Below are 15993 nucleotides of genomic sequence, written 5' to 3' on the forward strand. Positions count from 1 at the left end.
CATCTTCATGTGTTTATGGCACTGCTGCTTTATTTACTGAGCCTAGTGTGTTGCAGCGGTAATTAACCCATGTTATTAGCAAAGCCCTTGTGAATATCCATTAATTCTCTTGCATGGATGATCATTTTTCCAGTGTTTTCCCCCCAATACGGTATCATTGTTCTTTTTTCTTTTTTTTAATTCTAAATTGATGGCCTTTGATATATTTATTTGATTTAATCTGACCTGGGATGTATATTGGCCATCTTCTAAGGAATGGTATTGTAATTCAGCTTTAAAAAAAATGCTAATAGAAGCCAGAGAAAAGATTTTTTTGCTGCTCTTCTTTTCAAAGCAAAAAAGAAAATAAAGGTTTAAAAGGAAAATAATGCAGGAAATTAGTTTTAACTTCAAATTTTCCAGATCTTAGAATTTATGTTATTTTGTGCCTTTGAAGTCTTTTAATCAGATTTCTACTGAGTTAAGAATACTTTAGGCATTTTTGTAAAATATCGAGCCAGCAGAAATATACTTGTGCTTCTTGTGCTGAAAAAAGATAAGGACCATCTCATTAGCCGGGGCCATACTTTTGCAATTAATTTTAGGTCCGTGGTGCTATTCATCAAAGGGGGCAGGTAACTTCTCTATGAGTCTGTTTAACAATATTTTCACAATACCTCACTCTTGCAAGAACTGCAGACAAAGAAGAGGCCGTTCTTTGGGAAGGTAGGCATAATGCCGAACCTCAAGTCTGTATCACTTGTGAAAAATTCCTCAACATTTGTTTTAGCCTAGTGACTAAACAAAGTATTTCTTTGTTTGACTTCTAAAGTGCTCTTCAGCACTCAATGTTTTGCTTATATTATTTCATAAAATAAATTAAAATCTGTGCTTATGGTCGATACTTTGTCATACAAGTGGCAATTGATAGCCGTGATTTCTATGACACCAATTAATATCAAATAAACTTTTGAGAATCACCTATCAAGCATTTTGAAATAAGAGGACAGCATCTCACTAGAACTTTAAAGTCATTGCAGCAGATAAGCTATGCTCTGAATTTTGCTTCATAGCAAATTCATGGAAGAAAGAAACAATACAGTGTTGATCTGGTATAAGTGCATATGAGCTCCGGCCCTAGTCAGCTCTCTGGAGAAAATCTTTGATTACCCTGGCCCAGTTTGTTCAGTTTTTATCTCTTTTACATCCACTGGCCTTGTATTAAATTGTCATTGTCCTAAAGCACATGAGATAGAAATGAATTGCTGTTTTCTACATTCTCTGACAGTGAAATATTTAGGTTCTCTTTCTCCAATCATACTTATGTGTGTATTTGATAGTCCAGGGATGACATCCAGCATCTCTGCTGCTTGACATTTTTTCTTACTGCATTTTGTGTGTTTTGCTGTTGATTATTGTTTTCATAGCCATGTGTATACAGATGCCCATGGTCTATACCATTATAAATAAAGATACACATACGCTACTTTAAAATCCAAAGCAGTCAGTAGAATATACCACACACACGTGTGTGCCTTTGTGTGCATGTATAGTATGCATGTGAAATACGTATATATACACGGGAAGAGGTATGTATGTAGAATATAGGTATGCTGTGAGAGTGATCATGTATATTTATATAATAAAGTGGATCTCAAGTATTTTTCTAATCAGTTAGTGTCCAGTTAAATTTGCCAGGCATAATTTTAACCTGGAATTAGTATTTCAGGTATTTACCAAGTCTGATTTTCAACTAAATTGGTTTAACTACTGTGGAACAGACAGGTAACAGGTCACCTAATACATTAATTTGTTTCTGATTTTATAAATTGTTAATTATTATCAGTTTAAAATTCAATCTCTAGAAATCATAAATAATTTGTAAAATAGGAAATAAGCCACTAGTACTAAATACATAATTTAATGGTTTGGGCCCATATCCAAGAAACAGTTTCGAATTAGCTCTTGGCTACACTGTTTTCTTATACAGTTGGGCCTGACAAATATATCTAAATGTAAACATGATAGCTTTTAAATAAATGCAAAATATAAATTTCACTTATCCTCACTACGTAAATGTCATTTTCTTTTTGTTTTTGCTAAAAGCACATAAAGAAAATTAATAAGTATTATATCCATATAAAGTACATCATAGATTTCTGAATTTCTGAATTTTATTCTAAGAGGTAAGTTTAAAGGTCTGTGATTTTGCTCAGTGAATCTGAATGAGTGTTGAGAGAAACCACTTATCCAAATGCTCTTTCTATTCAAATTCTTGTTCTAATTCATATTTTGTTTAAAGTCCTAGATTCATTTCCTACTTTATTTGTTTGTAGAGTACTTTAACAATTTTTATGTTTCTCGTTTTTAAAAAAATCCTGCTGTTTCTTTATGCCAATCCGTCTGCTGAAAGTTAGCTCCTTTATTATCTGAGGGTGTCAAGTGACAGCCTTCTGCCTTTTGAAGGATTTACCTGGCATCTTATTCTTGTTTCAAGTTCATTTTAGACTTATACTTTCGAAGTCTGGGAAACCTAGCTAATAAGAATAATTTCTGTTCAATTATAACAAGCACATCCTTCCTCTCTATGTTTTTCTTTACAGAAGTGCCAGATGTTTCTTCTTCTCTGATTTGGACACTATTTCTCAGTATTTTCCAAATGTATTTTCTAATCAATTATACAAAACCATCAGATTGAGAAGGTTTAGATTGTGTGTATGCTGTGTATGTGTACTATTGCATTCCCCCTTCTAATTTTCAAAAAATTTTTTTGAATGTTTGGAGGGAACTTGCTTTTTATGTTTTGATTTTTCAAATATTTTGCCATTTTAATTGATGGCAATGCATGTATATTTGGAAGATAACTCACTAAGGCAAAGCAATAAAAGAAAAAGTACAGTTTTAAATAAATTGGCTTCTCACGGGCCAATTAAAGTCCATTTCAATATACTGGCATGGATCTATATGTGCATTTGAATATAAATACGTAGCATGCAACACTAGCCGTTAGAAATGCAGCCTCTGGCTATATGGAATTCTTTCACACAATATAATAAATAAAAACACTGGCTTTTGGCATTTAAAATCTATTAAAAGAGTTGTTTAGAGTGTTCAACTCATGGAGAGCCTACCTAAGATCAGATTACATTGTAAAAAATGAACTTGGAAGCAAATTTATATTTTGATTATCAAAGGCAGTCTCTGTCATATACATTCCTCTGTGCCTTCTCCTCTTGCTTTGAGTGAAACAAAATTGCATATATACTTTTCATCATTTTGATTGGAAGTACACGTTATGTATAATATGCCTTGGCAGCAGTTACCTAGCCAAAGAAAACAAATTAATATTAGCCATACTAAGGGCTGTCAGGCATATCACAGACATATCAATTTAACTTTGCTTCCTCGTACACCTCCGCAAAGAGTTGCTTAAGATGGTACTAAATAAAAGGGAAGCTACCCAATAAATTCTCATATTGTATTAGAGATTGATGGCTAGTAGAAGTGCAGTGAAAACCAGCGTGTTTGCTTACTTCTCTTTAAAACTCTAACTGTGGGAATACAGAAAGCGTAGACGATAATGAGTTTTGTTAAAAAAAAAAAAAAAGAGTATAACTGAAGCTTGTTCACATCTTTTTACTGTCTTGGAAGTAATGGGATAATAATGGGATTTACTTTTTTAAAAAGTCTGAAGTGGGGAGCCTCAGTTGCTCTTATGTGTGATGTATATAAAGACTTTAACAAGTGGAGAGTCAGAAGCAGCAGCCTTGCCAGTCCGCTGGAAACAAGGGACATTTCTTCTTTGTTGCACTTTGCATACATTTTCTGAGAAAGAAAAAAAAAAAAATCTTGTTCTTTCTTTTTATCTGGCTTATTCAATAGGCAAAAAAAAAAAAAAAAAAAAAAAAAGAAATTTAAAAAAGTAAATCAAGAACTTAGGCACAGAAAATAGGCAGAAGCATACTGAATTCTTTTTTTCTCTTCCATGATCTGGATGGTATCTTTGTATGTGATAATTCCTTTTTCATCTGCTCTAGGAAGATTTTACTCATTGAAAATGTTTTTGAGAATTTAAACAAAGGACTCGTTAAATAAATACATTTACTTTCTTTTTAATACAATATGAGTAAAAATGTTTGAAAAGGTGTCCTTTTCAAGGCAGCTAAAATGTTGTTACAGTTTATACTTATAAGAATTTCTTTTGCTTTGAAAGTATCTAAAATTATGTTCAGAGTGAGCAAAAGTAGTGAGTCATATAAAAAATTATACAGACTAAGATACTTAAGAGAAAAATTCTAATGTGAGGTTGTTCAATCAATGGCCCTTTGCCCTCCATAATTCCAAATTATTGTAGTACTTTCACTTCTCCAAAAACGTAAGATGGCCATGTTAAATTGTATTCATTTTTCCATAAATGAAAGAATACTCTAACAATGCTTTCTTCACAGCCATTAATCTATTAAAACAGATCAGATATTTTGAGGAAGAATATCATACCCATAACCAACTATTCATGGCCAAAGAAAGGGAAAGAGGTATATGAGAAAGTGATTGTATACAGTTGGTTCTGGGTCCTATGAAATGACAGAAGCATCCCTTTTATCCACAGACTTAAATGAGACCTGCCTCATCAGTCATGGGATCATAGTGTCACAGATGGAAAGGCAACCATCAGCTGAATTGTACTGAACTGCACACTTGGCTAATTCATCTTATTGCCCTCCTCATCTAAGGAAAGGCTCATTCTGTTCTTGGAGTCTAGACAGAATCAGGAGTTGGGCTCAGGTGGGAGCGTGTGGCTGCCTTTTTCTGTTCTCTCCTAGCCATTCAGCAAAGGGAGGTGAGGAACAAATGTGCAATTTATGCACAGAAGCCCAAGCCAGAGATTCTTTCCTAGGGTCAGGAATTTATTATTCAGTTGTTGAGGTAAAGTTCATATTTCTCTTATGTTCGAGAAATATCACTGTTGTCTTTCATGCTCCAAAGAGCTACCCAGAAACGATTAGGGATGTCTCTCAATTTGTATGAACCATGAACTAGGGTAAGCATTTTGTACCAGATAGAAATGGAGAGCAGATCATCCACTTATGTTAGTCTGGAGGGTGATTCTTTTTTCATACCTTTATATGGAACTGTTCAGTTGGTTAAATCTGAAGAATGAGAAAAATGATGAGGTTGAACACTCAAATTGTATTTTTGTATTTTTTAATTTCCTTATAGTGAACAAAACTTTAATGTCTAGAGCATTTATGAGGGTTTTAATGATTGGAAAATCTATCCTGAGAATGTGGTCACCATATGTTACAGCCTTGCTTTCTGTCTTGTCTTCAGTGTATGGGGTAAGTTCGGTGATACTGTCTGTTGTCTTACTTTGCTTACGTTATAGAACCTCTCTGCCCCACACTGAAATAACCTGAAATATGAGGAAGTGCCCGTTCAGTTCTTAAAAACTTTCCTGAACCCCCTCCATCCCAGCAGCGTTTTCTTTTAAAATTGCCGTTTTTCTATTTATCTGTTTTGCTAAAGGATCATTTACTTTAGTGAAAGGTAAGTGCATGATATTCATGCCGATTTGCATACACAGTACACTTTATTCCCCCAACCCACCCCGAATTCCAAAGAGATTGCCTTCAACTTTTCATATTTGTTTTTCTTTCGTCTCTGTTTGTCGTGCATTCTAGTTGAGTGCTTTTATAGTGTTTTCTTGATTGTTGTCAGTTTGGGGTACTGCTACTGACATTTTTGTCAAGTTAATGTCACAGCAGAAAAACCTATGGCAAACTGGAATCTGGCCACAGCGCGCGGAAGATACAGCTTCTGTTTGATTGTGTGTAAATACAGTTAGTTAGTTGGGGGTTTATCAGATAGCTTGGCAGAAAGAGAGAGGAGCCGTAGAAACTGTTTTCAGTAACTGTGCTGTTCATACACCTGATAAGATGGAGAGAGCTTTTCGAAATGCTGATAGGCTTTGAATAAGAAAAGGATAATCACTTCTACTGGCACCAGCTTATCGGGAATGAAGTAAAATGCCAACACTTTTACATTAGCGAAAGTAAATGTTTTAGACACTCTGTGCCTTTTTTCCTTCAAGTTAAATAGTAGGGGTGCTTTTGAGTGTGCTATAATGAATAGAAGGATTTATTACCTGGACGAAATTACAGGTGAATCTGTTGATAAAGGAACCCTCAGCGTCAACAGCAGCTTCTCTGATAAGCAGGTGCATCTATGTGTACGTTCTCTGGAGAAATTAAGTATTTCTTTTTCCACTCCAATTCCATTAACCATCATTTCTGATGTTCGAAGATGCAGTTATGTCCTGTGCCAATCGAGTCTCCTTGTTTACCAGCAGATGGGTGACAGGCATTTGAAACTTAGCTTATCAGACGTGGAAAATGCTGGTGTGACCTACTATGTAAGTTGGGGCATCTTTACGTTTCTATCACTTGTGCTGAAGCAGCCAACTCTTCTATACAAGAAATCTTACTTTTTTTCCCCAGAAATGGAATGAGATTCAGTATAAATTTAGGATAGGTTAATGAGAAGATAAATGCATTTGGCCAAATAGTTGTCCATTTTAAAGCACCTCCCCTTAAAAAAGAGAGATACTGGTTTTGCGCTTCAGTATAAACCATGAACTTTCCCTGGCTTTCCCCTTTTCTCTTCTTTGTAATTTGATGCCTACAAATAATTTGGTGTATTCAGATTTGATAAATGATAGTGCAAGAGCAGATTGATTGATTTTGGATTACTATTGATTACTCTCCATGAGATCACTGTGACACACTCGAATCAATAGTATTCGATTAAGCAAGGCACCACCGTTCTATACATCCAGCAGCGGTGGGGAATCCAGGAACAGAATGTTCACAAGCTGATAAATTGACAAAGCATTCAGCTTTAACTAGCCCTTTGTTCAGCACTAGTTCCTTAAACTATATTTCAATGGAAAGTTCGTTTTTGCAACTCTGGGCCTTTCTGTGCAAGAAAGGTCATCCATTTAAGGTTTATTAAATTTTAACTCCAAACAACTGGGCTCCATTTAGATGTAAAATAATTTATGTACTTACTGCAGGCAACCTTCATGCTTTTGAGCTGTCGCTCAGAAGGTTTCATTCTTTTACGAAGATGTCAATTGTCAACATAAAAGTGCATCACTGGCAATGTAATGGTTTAAGATTCAAACTGAAATGAAAATTCCTGCCCGAGGAAAGCACTATCCTCCAACTAAGGTGGTCTTCACTTTCTTCAGAAGTGGGCAAACTTAGGAGCTGCACTGGGAGGCCGCGGCAGGTAGCACACCTTGATCAATTGCACACCCGAGGCTCCTTTTTTCCCCGTCTTATCGGAGGGTATTCATCCCATCGCCAATACTACATGCAAAACATTAAATATCCTCTGATCTGAGAGCTGCTACTGCTGCTGATACACTGAAATCTTTCTGTCCTGAGCAAACTTACAAAGTCGCTGGGGGAAGAAAAGATCATCCATGATTCAAGTCCTTTAGCGAAGGACCTCAAGGATGAGATCTTCCATCCTATTCCATCAACGTGTAGTCTTGGCCCTTGGGATGAAGCATTTACTCTTTTGTCATATGGGATTACCAAGTTGCTTCTCAAAAAGGCAAGCCTTAGAGAGAACACTCCACTGAATGAGTGGATGGTCTAACGTGCAAAACTTGATTCTCAGTGAAATTTTGACAGCCAGGGCTTGCGTACCCCAAATCTTAACAGGTTCAAGTCTTGAAATATACTTCGATAAATTTTCTCATTTTGATAGTGGGTTTAAAAAAAACCCAAAATGAATCTGAGGTGGCTTTCTGAGGGAACATGAGGAGGAAAGTCAAGTTTGGAGTTATGAAATTCCCCGACAAAACTTCAGGCCTTTTTGCATGAAAGTGAGATACTAGTATTCTAATTAAATTAGGTTGAACCCCATGAAATGGCCATTTTTCTAGGTCAAGGAATGGTCAAATATCAGCAATTTTGTGTGATTCCACATAATAATTGAATTTATTCCTAGACTGTCCATATCCCATAAACAAATTGAAAGCAAAAACTATATTTTTAATTTTAGGATGGGCTGTGTCCGATCATGAAAGACACATGAATTCTGTCTGCAATCATAGCAAGTATATTACAGTATCATTTTTTGATGACGACTCTTTTCTTTAACGCCAGCAGAGAGTTCCCAAGAACACAGTCTTACACACACTGAAAAAGTGTGTGTTTATCTGGCTTCTCACGTGTGGTAACCAAGCTGCTTCTGAGCAGCCCTGTAAATTTCTCACCTGCCGAGGAAGAGTATGGCACACACAAGTGAGTTAGGCTTCGCGAGGACTGACCCTCCAAAACAGCACGTTGCTCAGGGTAAATAGTTGGAAAGCGATTTGGGAAGAAGATGCCAACACCTCAACTATGGCATCCCCACATCCATTCATTAACAGAACGTTAGTTGGCTAGTTAGCGCTTTGCGTGCTTCCCCCCCAGAGAAGTATTAAAACTGTGCTCCATTAAATTTATGCACCGTTGTGGGTTAGGCAGATGTGCAGCTCCCCGAGTGTCGGCAGTGGAGCCCATGATGCTTTATTGGCTGTGTGCGGGCAGGAAAGGTGCTTCAGGAGATGTAATAAAATGATCCCAGAGTCTTCATTTGACCCCCCAGATGTGCAGCTCCTCTTGGAGCCACGCTGTGCTGGCCAGTAGGAGCTCTCGGTGCCCACCAGTGGGAAGAATCCGGCTCCAAGAAAGGAAGGAGATTGACTCTTTAGGTGGGAGGGAGGGGCTCCGGGGCCACTGCTGGAAATGTCAGCAGAAAGTTCATCTTGACTTAGGGTCGCATCAGGACCGGGTAAGTTTTTCTCGCTCTGGGTAAGCATATGACAGCTTACATCTTGTTTCCGAGAGAGGGAGGGTGGGCGTCGTTTACTGGAACTTGGTGGAGCGAATGCCTCCGACTGGTCCCACTGTCAGTCTTGGAGTTTTCCCTTAGTGGTGCATTTCCCCCCTGTCTGTGTCACTGAATTTGATTTATCGCTGGTACTAAGATCAAAAAAGAATTCATTCCTTTTGATGTGTGCTATTAGGCACATGCAGTGCAGGATGGGGAGGGGGCAGAGCCGTCTTAGCATACAAGTCACTGTCTTGGTCACCCGGTGGCCACTGATGGCAGAATATATATTTTCCATCCCTGTTCATTTTGGATGTAGAATTCTATGACTAGAGAGGTGAGCTATAGGATATTTTAAATTAACAATGAGGTTTGTTTCACATACAGATTCTTTTGGTAAGGACACAAAGAGTGGCTAGCATGTACATCTGATTCTAGCAACCTTTTTTTCTTTTTTCCTTTTTCTTTTCTTTTCTTTTTTTTTTTTTTTTACTATATTGGCATTCATTTTACCAAAAGACATAAAAAGCCAAGGAATATAAATAAGCCAGTGGGGTTCAGGCTTTCAAAAAAGACCAGTTGGTTGCATTTACTGTTGGGTGGGAAATTTGGGACATTGGAGGCTTGTCTGCAAATGAGAGGAGAGATTTTGGTGGGGTCTGCTTCTCCTGTATTCATGACCCTGATCAGGCTTTGTTTCCAGCTCTGTCCGGTAGCTTTTGTCCGGCTTCTCAGTTTAGTGGGATTTGTCTGAGCAGCGTGAGCCCCGACCCATCAGCAGGCTGCTAGTCAGCGGCAGGTGTGAACAACATAAAACAGGATTAACGCTGAACCAGAGTGTGGACTAAAAACAGAACCCCTGCCTTGCTTTGAAAAAGGACGGCAGGACTGGAAGATAGAAGCCACTCTGGTCCTGTCCACTCTTTGTTTGCTAAACAGTGTTCAAGGGCTATGCAAATACTTCTGTTTAGGTGCCCAGGAGGCGTGCTAGGGATCTGTGCTCATTCTCTCTCTCTCTCTCTCTCTCTCTCTCTCTCTCTCTCTCTCTGTTTTTAAACTGTAAACGCGAAACTTATGCCGACACTTCTTCTCAGACTTTCAGAGAGGAAAAACAAAGCAGAGCAAAAGTGGTCTGGGGAAATCTTGAACCAGGATTACAGGTGAATTTTGCAAACATACTGTCTTGACTTCAAATTTAAAGTCAATAGTCATTCAGGGTGCTGTATTTCCCACCTCTTAAGAATATTGTTGGTTGGTTTATTCTAAGATTTTTTTGTGTTTAATTATGTGACTGAATGTATACTTTCACCTAGGTAGGTAACCCACAAATAAATAAAATAAGTAATTTCATTAGAGATTATAACCACGACGCCCCCAATTTTTTTTTTTTTTTTCAGTCAGCACTACCTACATAGTGGCAAGAAAGCTGGCAAAAAAAAGATCATAGTTAACATAGGGGACTGCATGAATTTAACCAGTTGGGCATTGCATTGAATTTATGGCATTTGAATCACATTATCGATATTTCGTTTAGGAAAGAGAAAGGTCGCCTATAAATATATGTTTTTCTTTAAATTATGCTAATTCTAGTATATACTGTATATCAGGCTAAAATTTAGATATCTATGCTTTCTCTATTAGGTTTAGACTAACTTGCATTTTGCAACTTTAAGATAGTCACATCCAGAAAGGCATCTGAAATAAAGGAAATAACAATTAAATCAGTTACAGAAATTGTATTACACACACACACAGACACACACACACATACACACAAATACAGACACACACAGATACTAACTCTTCTTTAAACACAGGCAAAGCAAATGTAGAGTTTTTTGCATATGTATATAATAGTATGACACTAATTTCTGATACTCCAAAAGTATATTCAAATATAGATATTTATATAAGGTGGATCTGTTTGAGAATATCATATAGACTTTCTAAAAGAATAATTTTGCAATGTCAGAAATCAAAATTTTAATTATCATTCATTTTCAGCAGCATCTTATACCATACATTACCGTATTGTCTTTTATATCCAGGGTTTAAACTGTAATTAACCACTCATTCCTTCACCCTTTGCTATACTTACTCTTCTTTAATTTTTTAAATGGCAGTTATTTTTTAGCTGAGACTTTGCTACTACTTTTATTTTAGAAGTAATCTTGCCTGCCAGTTTAACTGTGGCAATCTGAACACACATCTACATCATTATAAAATATATAAATGCTAAATATTATATTTAATTTTACAGTTACTATCTGTTACCTTATTACCATTTGCCTTTTAATGTGTTTCTAAGAAATGTCCAGTCCCTTCTGTTTAGTATTATTAAGTACCTTTGGTTATGTACATTAATTAGGTTGTGGGCAAATAGCTTAATGAGAGTTAATGAAATCAAGTTTAGAAGATACCAGTTTAAAATTGATTTTTGAAGTGAATTTTTTATAACCAACTCTCTGGCATCCAATTGATTACTTATAGTAACTTCTCACGTTGCATCAAAATGATTACATGCATTCCTTTGCAATTTTTTAAATCATTAAAGTAATCAATATTTAGTGCATTAAACTGCATTTTCTTGATCATTCATTCCAAAATATTTGACTATGTGCAGGCCCTGTCCTGGGCACGAAGATCCTGAAATAAATGATAAAAATATAAAATGATCTTGAGTGCATTAAAAAAACACTCTAAAATGGGACTTTATATACTTAAGTTTTCAATTTATACTTGGGCCAATCTTCAGAAAATGATTTCAGGAATTTAGGTAGCAGAGGTTTTATATAAAACTTAAGCAAGGTGGAGCTTCCATTCTGATTTTCTGATTTGGGCCTTCTAGAGCTGACAGGAAGTTAGCCCCCAAGAACACAATTAGAAATGGTACATTTAGATGCTAAATATTGCAAAAGTGTGATTGGGGGTCTTAGAGCAGTCAAGTCTGGTCCTGCCTGCTTCCTTGTGAAGCCTTTGAAGATTTGATCCCGAAAGTTGCCATTACATCTTAAAATGCTCTAAATGACTTGTGTGTGGTTTGTTTCTTAGACTGGAAATGAAAGGGGGAAAATGCTTTAAAAGATCAGGTAAGAAAAGATATTTCCGAGGTCATAGGAAAAGGAAGGGGGATGTATCTGAACTCTAGAAGGTTTGTGTAGTTAGACTTTGAGGGAAAGGTGTGCATTAGTAAATTCATTCTAATCAAAGTAAATGACTATTAAAAGGTAATTTTTCTAAGGAAACCTTGCCCTTAATCTCGAGATAATCTCACAGCTACTGTCTTTGTCCAACAGTCCTGCAAAACTACCCAGTGCTGTTCCCCAAAGCCTGGGATTTCAATTTGCCTGAGGACTCGATGATGGAATTCAAAGCAGTTTTCTGTCTTTGCAGCCTCTTTTCAGTGAATGCATTTTATTCAAGTGTTTTATTTATTTATTTTTTGGAAGATACAGCTTGGTTTGCTTCAGGTCATTAAAATGATTCTCTGTCGCAGTTTTGGATGTTTATAATTAGATGATTAGTGAAGTTAGGTAATAAGATTTATATTGGCATCAGTTAAGTTTATAGAAAGATTAAAATCATGGTGTCATGGTACCATTACCAATCTGAATATGCCAGAAATAACTCAGGAGAATTTTTGTCAAGTGTTTATACTCAATTAAAATTTATACGACGTGTTACCGAGTGATCGTCTCATGATAGCTTGGCACCATGAGGTTGCAAACTTCCAATTTCAAGTGATATGCATTGCAATTTTTGTCTTCCAGTCCCATAGAATTACGAACTTTGGAAGGGAACTGCTGCGCTTTTTGGAAATGACACTAGAAATATGAGACAAAGAACTGTCTCAAACTTGGGCACAGCTGATATTTTCTGCAACACTGAAAAGCTAGAAAAATACAGTTTTTCTCTCCACTCACTAGATGCAAAGGGCAGCTTACCTTGATACAAATGCATTGCAGACATGAGCTGAATCATCTCGCCTGTGTTTTCCCTTCATTTGTGTTTTTTGCAAAGTATCTATGAGACTACATTTCTCCCTCCTAGTTTTCCTGACTTTTCCAGTATCCATCCCCTTGAATCCTCTTTTCTTCACTTACTATTAAGCCGAGGTGGAATTTTCAAACAGATGCGTCCTTCTTTATGCATAGGGCCAAAAGGCACTGTGAAACCTTCACCATAGTCTTCAAAAACCCACTAACAAAGCAACAGCGTAAAGAATCCGGGGTTGCTGGAGGTGGGAGGGCAGGGAGGATGAGGGCAGCTGGTAATTTATGGTTCCTCTAGGAATGCTTGTAGAGGGTTTGCCAGTGCCCCACTTCCACCCCACCCCCAAACTGCACGCCCGCTCAGTGTTCAGATGATGATAATGTACCTGGAAAGAAAGGCGGCCCGTGCCGAAGCAAGCAGCATCAGACAGGGCGTCCTGCCAACTGCCTCACCTGCTGCATCCATGGGTCCATCTGGTGACTGCAGTAGCTCATTGTAGGCCTCTTCCGAGGAACATTCGGGCTGAAAAGCAGGCAGTGTGAATTATTTAGGTGGCTACTGTAAATCCACAGAGGGAAAGGAGAGGAGGAGCAGGGGAAGAATCTGCGAGAACCTCAAGCTCCCTTAGCCCTGGGTGCTTTGGAATGCTCAAAGGAACGCAGAAAAGCATTTGATTTGCATAGACATAGAGATGTATAGATCATCGTGCAGATGACAAACCCATGAGTTTTATCTAGATTTAGATTAGCAGTGCGCAGCCTGTTTTGCACTGAAAATATGGCCAGCTTCGGGTAGGGAACCTTTGGGGACTTTTCAGGATAAGTGAAACTGATGAAATGTAATATTTTTAGGCATTGATTTAACAGAAATAAAACAACTCTGTCCTTTCTGAAACTGTTGATTTTGTTCGTGGTGGGCGGGGGCAGGTGGGGATAATGCATTTGACTTTTTAGTGAATTGTGATTTATACATATTGGGTTCTTTTTTTTCTACTAGATAAAAACAAGTAGAAAAAAATTTTAGGTTAATTTTATTTGTATAGTTGGCCAGTCAAAAATATTTTGGTTAGTTGCTGTATACCAAACCCTGTTATGGAATTCAACATATCCATTAATATATCCTAAATATGCAATGAAAGCCCTCAATCGTAGGAATCTTTGTAGGACTTTGTGTGTTTTGGGTCTAGATAAACCTTATGGACAGGCATGTCCTCTAGGAATTACCTGATGAATGCAAAAACCAAATACTTAAAGAAATTGTAAACTGGACTTAAATAAACCATCTATACTGAAATAAGGAACGTTTTAACAAAATGGTTTTAAAAGACTTCCTGGTATCTAACAAGATAAATTTACCAGGCTGAAATTGTCATTGAAATCTAGGAAGAGCTAGTCTGTATGAAAATGATTCCTAAATTCTAAGTGAAGGTTTAGAACTATGAATGGCATTAGTAGTATGGAGACTGAAACAAACTGTTCCTGTTTTCTTTCCTGAGAATCATTTAGGGGGTAATATAATTTGGGGGTAGGGGGTAGGAGCTTCATTTAAATTAATTTATGATTTTTTTATGCACTCCCCTCATTTTTACTGTATAGATTCTTACAGATACATGGATAATGTTACATATTACATCTAACCTCTTTATGTTTTAATGGACAAGCTTATGATAGAGCCATGAAAAAAAACAACGTGTTTGTGAATCGTTCCCCTGGTTGTATCTGTCCAGAAAGGCATGTGGTGTTTGTGTTCCAGAATAGACTAGATTCTTTAGGGTTTCTTTACTCCATCCCACTTGACTCAATTCAGTTGCAAAGTAAATTTAAAGGAGCTGTTTTTTTGAGCCAGTAAAGCTCTAGCCTTCACTTAAATAAGCAATGTCTATCTGGAGGGAAATATGCATGAAAATGAAACATACTGCTAATTCAAAATATAAGCAGCAGCCCAATTCATAGTTGTTCAAATAAAACACTTTTTATTTCAAGGAAATGTATTTATAACCAGTCACTTTCCAAAAAGTATTTGAGATGATTCCTTTTTATCTGCATTTGAATCCATTTTCCAGGGCCAAATAAAATGAGCTATTTGTCGTAAGCCAAGTAACTCCATAAAATTTAAAGGCATTAAATAAAATTCAGGAGCGTTAGAGCATACCTGGTTTGTCCTCTCCCCTATTCTTTCTTCTTCTGCGCCGCAGTTCTTCCTCTCACATCCCAGCTCTCTCTCTCCCCAGCCCCACACTGAACAATACAACATTCACCCCCAGCTTTGCATCATACCATTATAAAAATAAAGCCCCCTCCCCAAGATTATATTTTCCCAGAATTTGTAACTTTTTAAATTATCTTTTCCTGGAAGTAATCTATTGCTCCTGGAGTTACTTAGATACTGTTGACTGATGATTGAATGCCTACTCTTTTGACAGGCAAAGAAGGACAAAGTTGAGAGAGACATGAATTAATTAGAAATAACATGTACATGGTGATGGCAGTGGTTTAACTACAAGAACAGGAGTTGACACAGTGTTTAATTGGCAACTTCAGGCAATGCTTATAGATATTTTAGGCTCCATCAATGTACAAAGTAATGAAATGTTTTAGAAAAAAATTTAAATATCTACACAAGAACACAGGCTTTTTACATATTACCTTAATTTCTTTTATTCACCCTGACTGGCTGTTTGTTTTTTAAGTTTTGTTCTTATTTAAGACTTAAGGCATGAGGCTTCCTGAGCATTATCTCCTTTTGTGTTCTGAGGTTCGGGTGTTAGAACATCTCTGATCTAATCTGGACAGGGCCAGCTTTATATTATCTTTGAATAATTTACATTCATATGATTTCATCAGATCATGTACCTGTGTCAGCTTTGCCTGGGATATGTAATAACTTACTTTTCTTAAGATCATGAAAAAATGTATACTTGTTTTGATAGGAAGAGTTTAGAGTATGTTTATTTCCATAAAATGTCAATGGAAGCTTAGTAAATGAACATGTATGTACTTGCTCTAAACATCTCTTTTTAGCATTTTACAGATGTATTCTTTCATCTTCTCTCAGAAAATCCATAATCTGGATGTTAATTTTATTTTTATTTGATTGGCATCTTCATTGAAGGTGTTATTTAAAGACATGAGCATC

The 15993-nt window shown here is 36.8% G+C and overlaps 1 protein-coding gene across 3 annotated transcripts in view; it reads left to right on the forward strand.

Moving 5' to 3' along the window:
• ESRRG (estrogen related receptor gamma) overlaps positions 1 to 15993 on the forward strand; it is a 478332-nt gene that overhangs the window by 269994 nt on the left and 192345 nt on the right. The window lies entirely within an intron of this gene.

This window comes from Eschrichtius robustus, chromosome 3, assembly GCF_028021215.1.
Source record: "Eschrichtius robustus isolate mEscRob2 chromosome 3, mEscRob2.pri, whole genome shotgun sequence".
Classification (NCBI taxonomy): Eukaryota; Metazoa; Chordata; class Mammalia; order Artiodactyla; family Eschrichtiidae; genus Eschrichtius; species Eschrichtius robustus.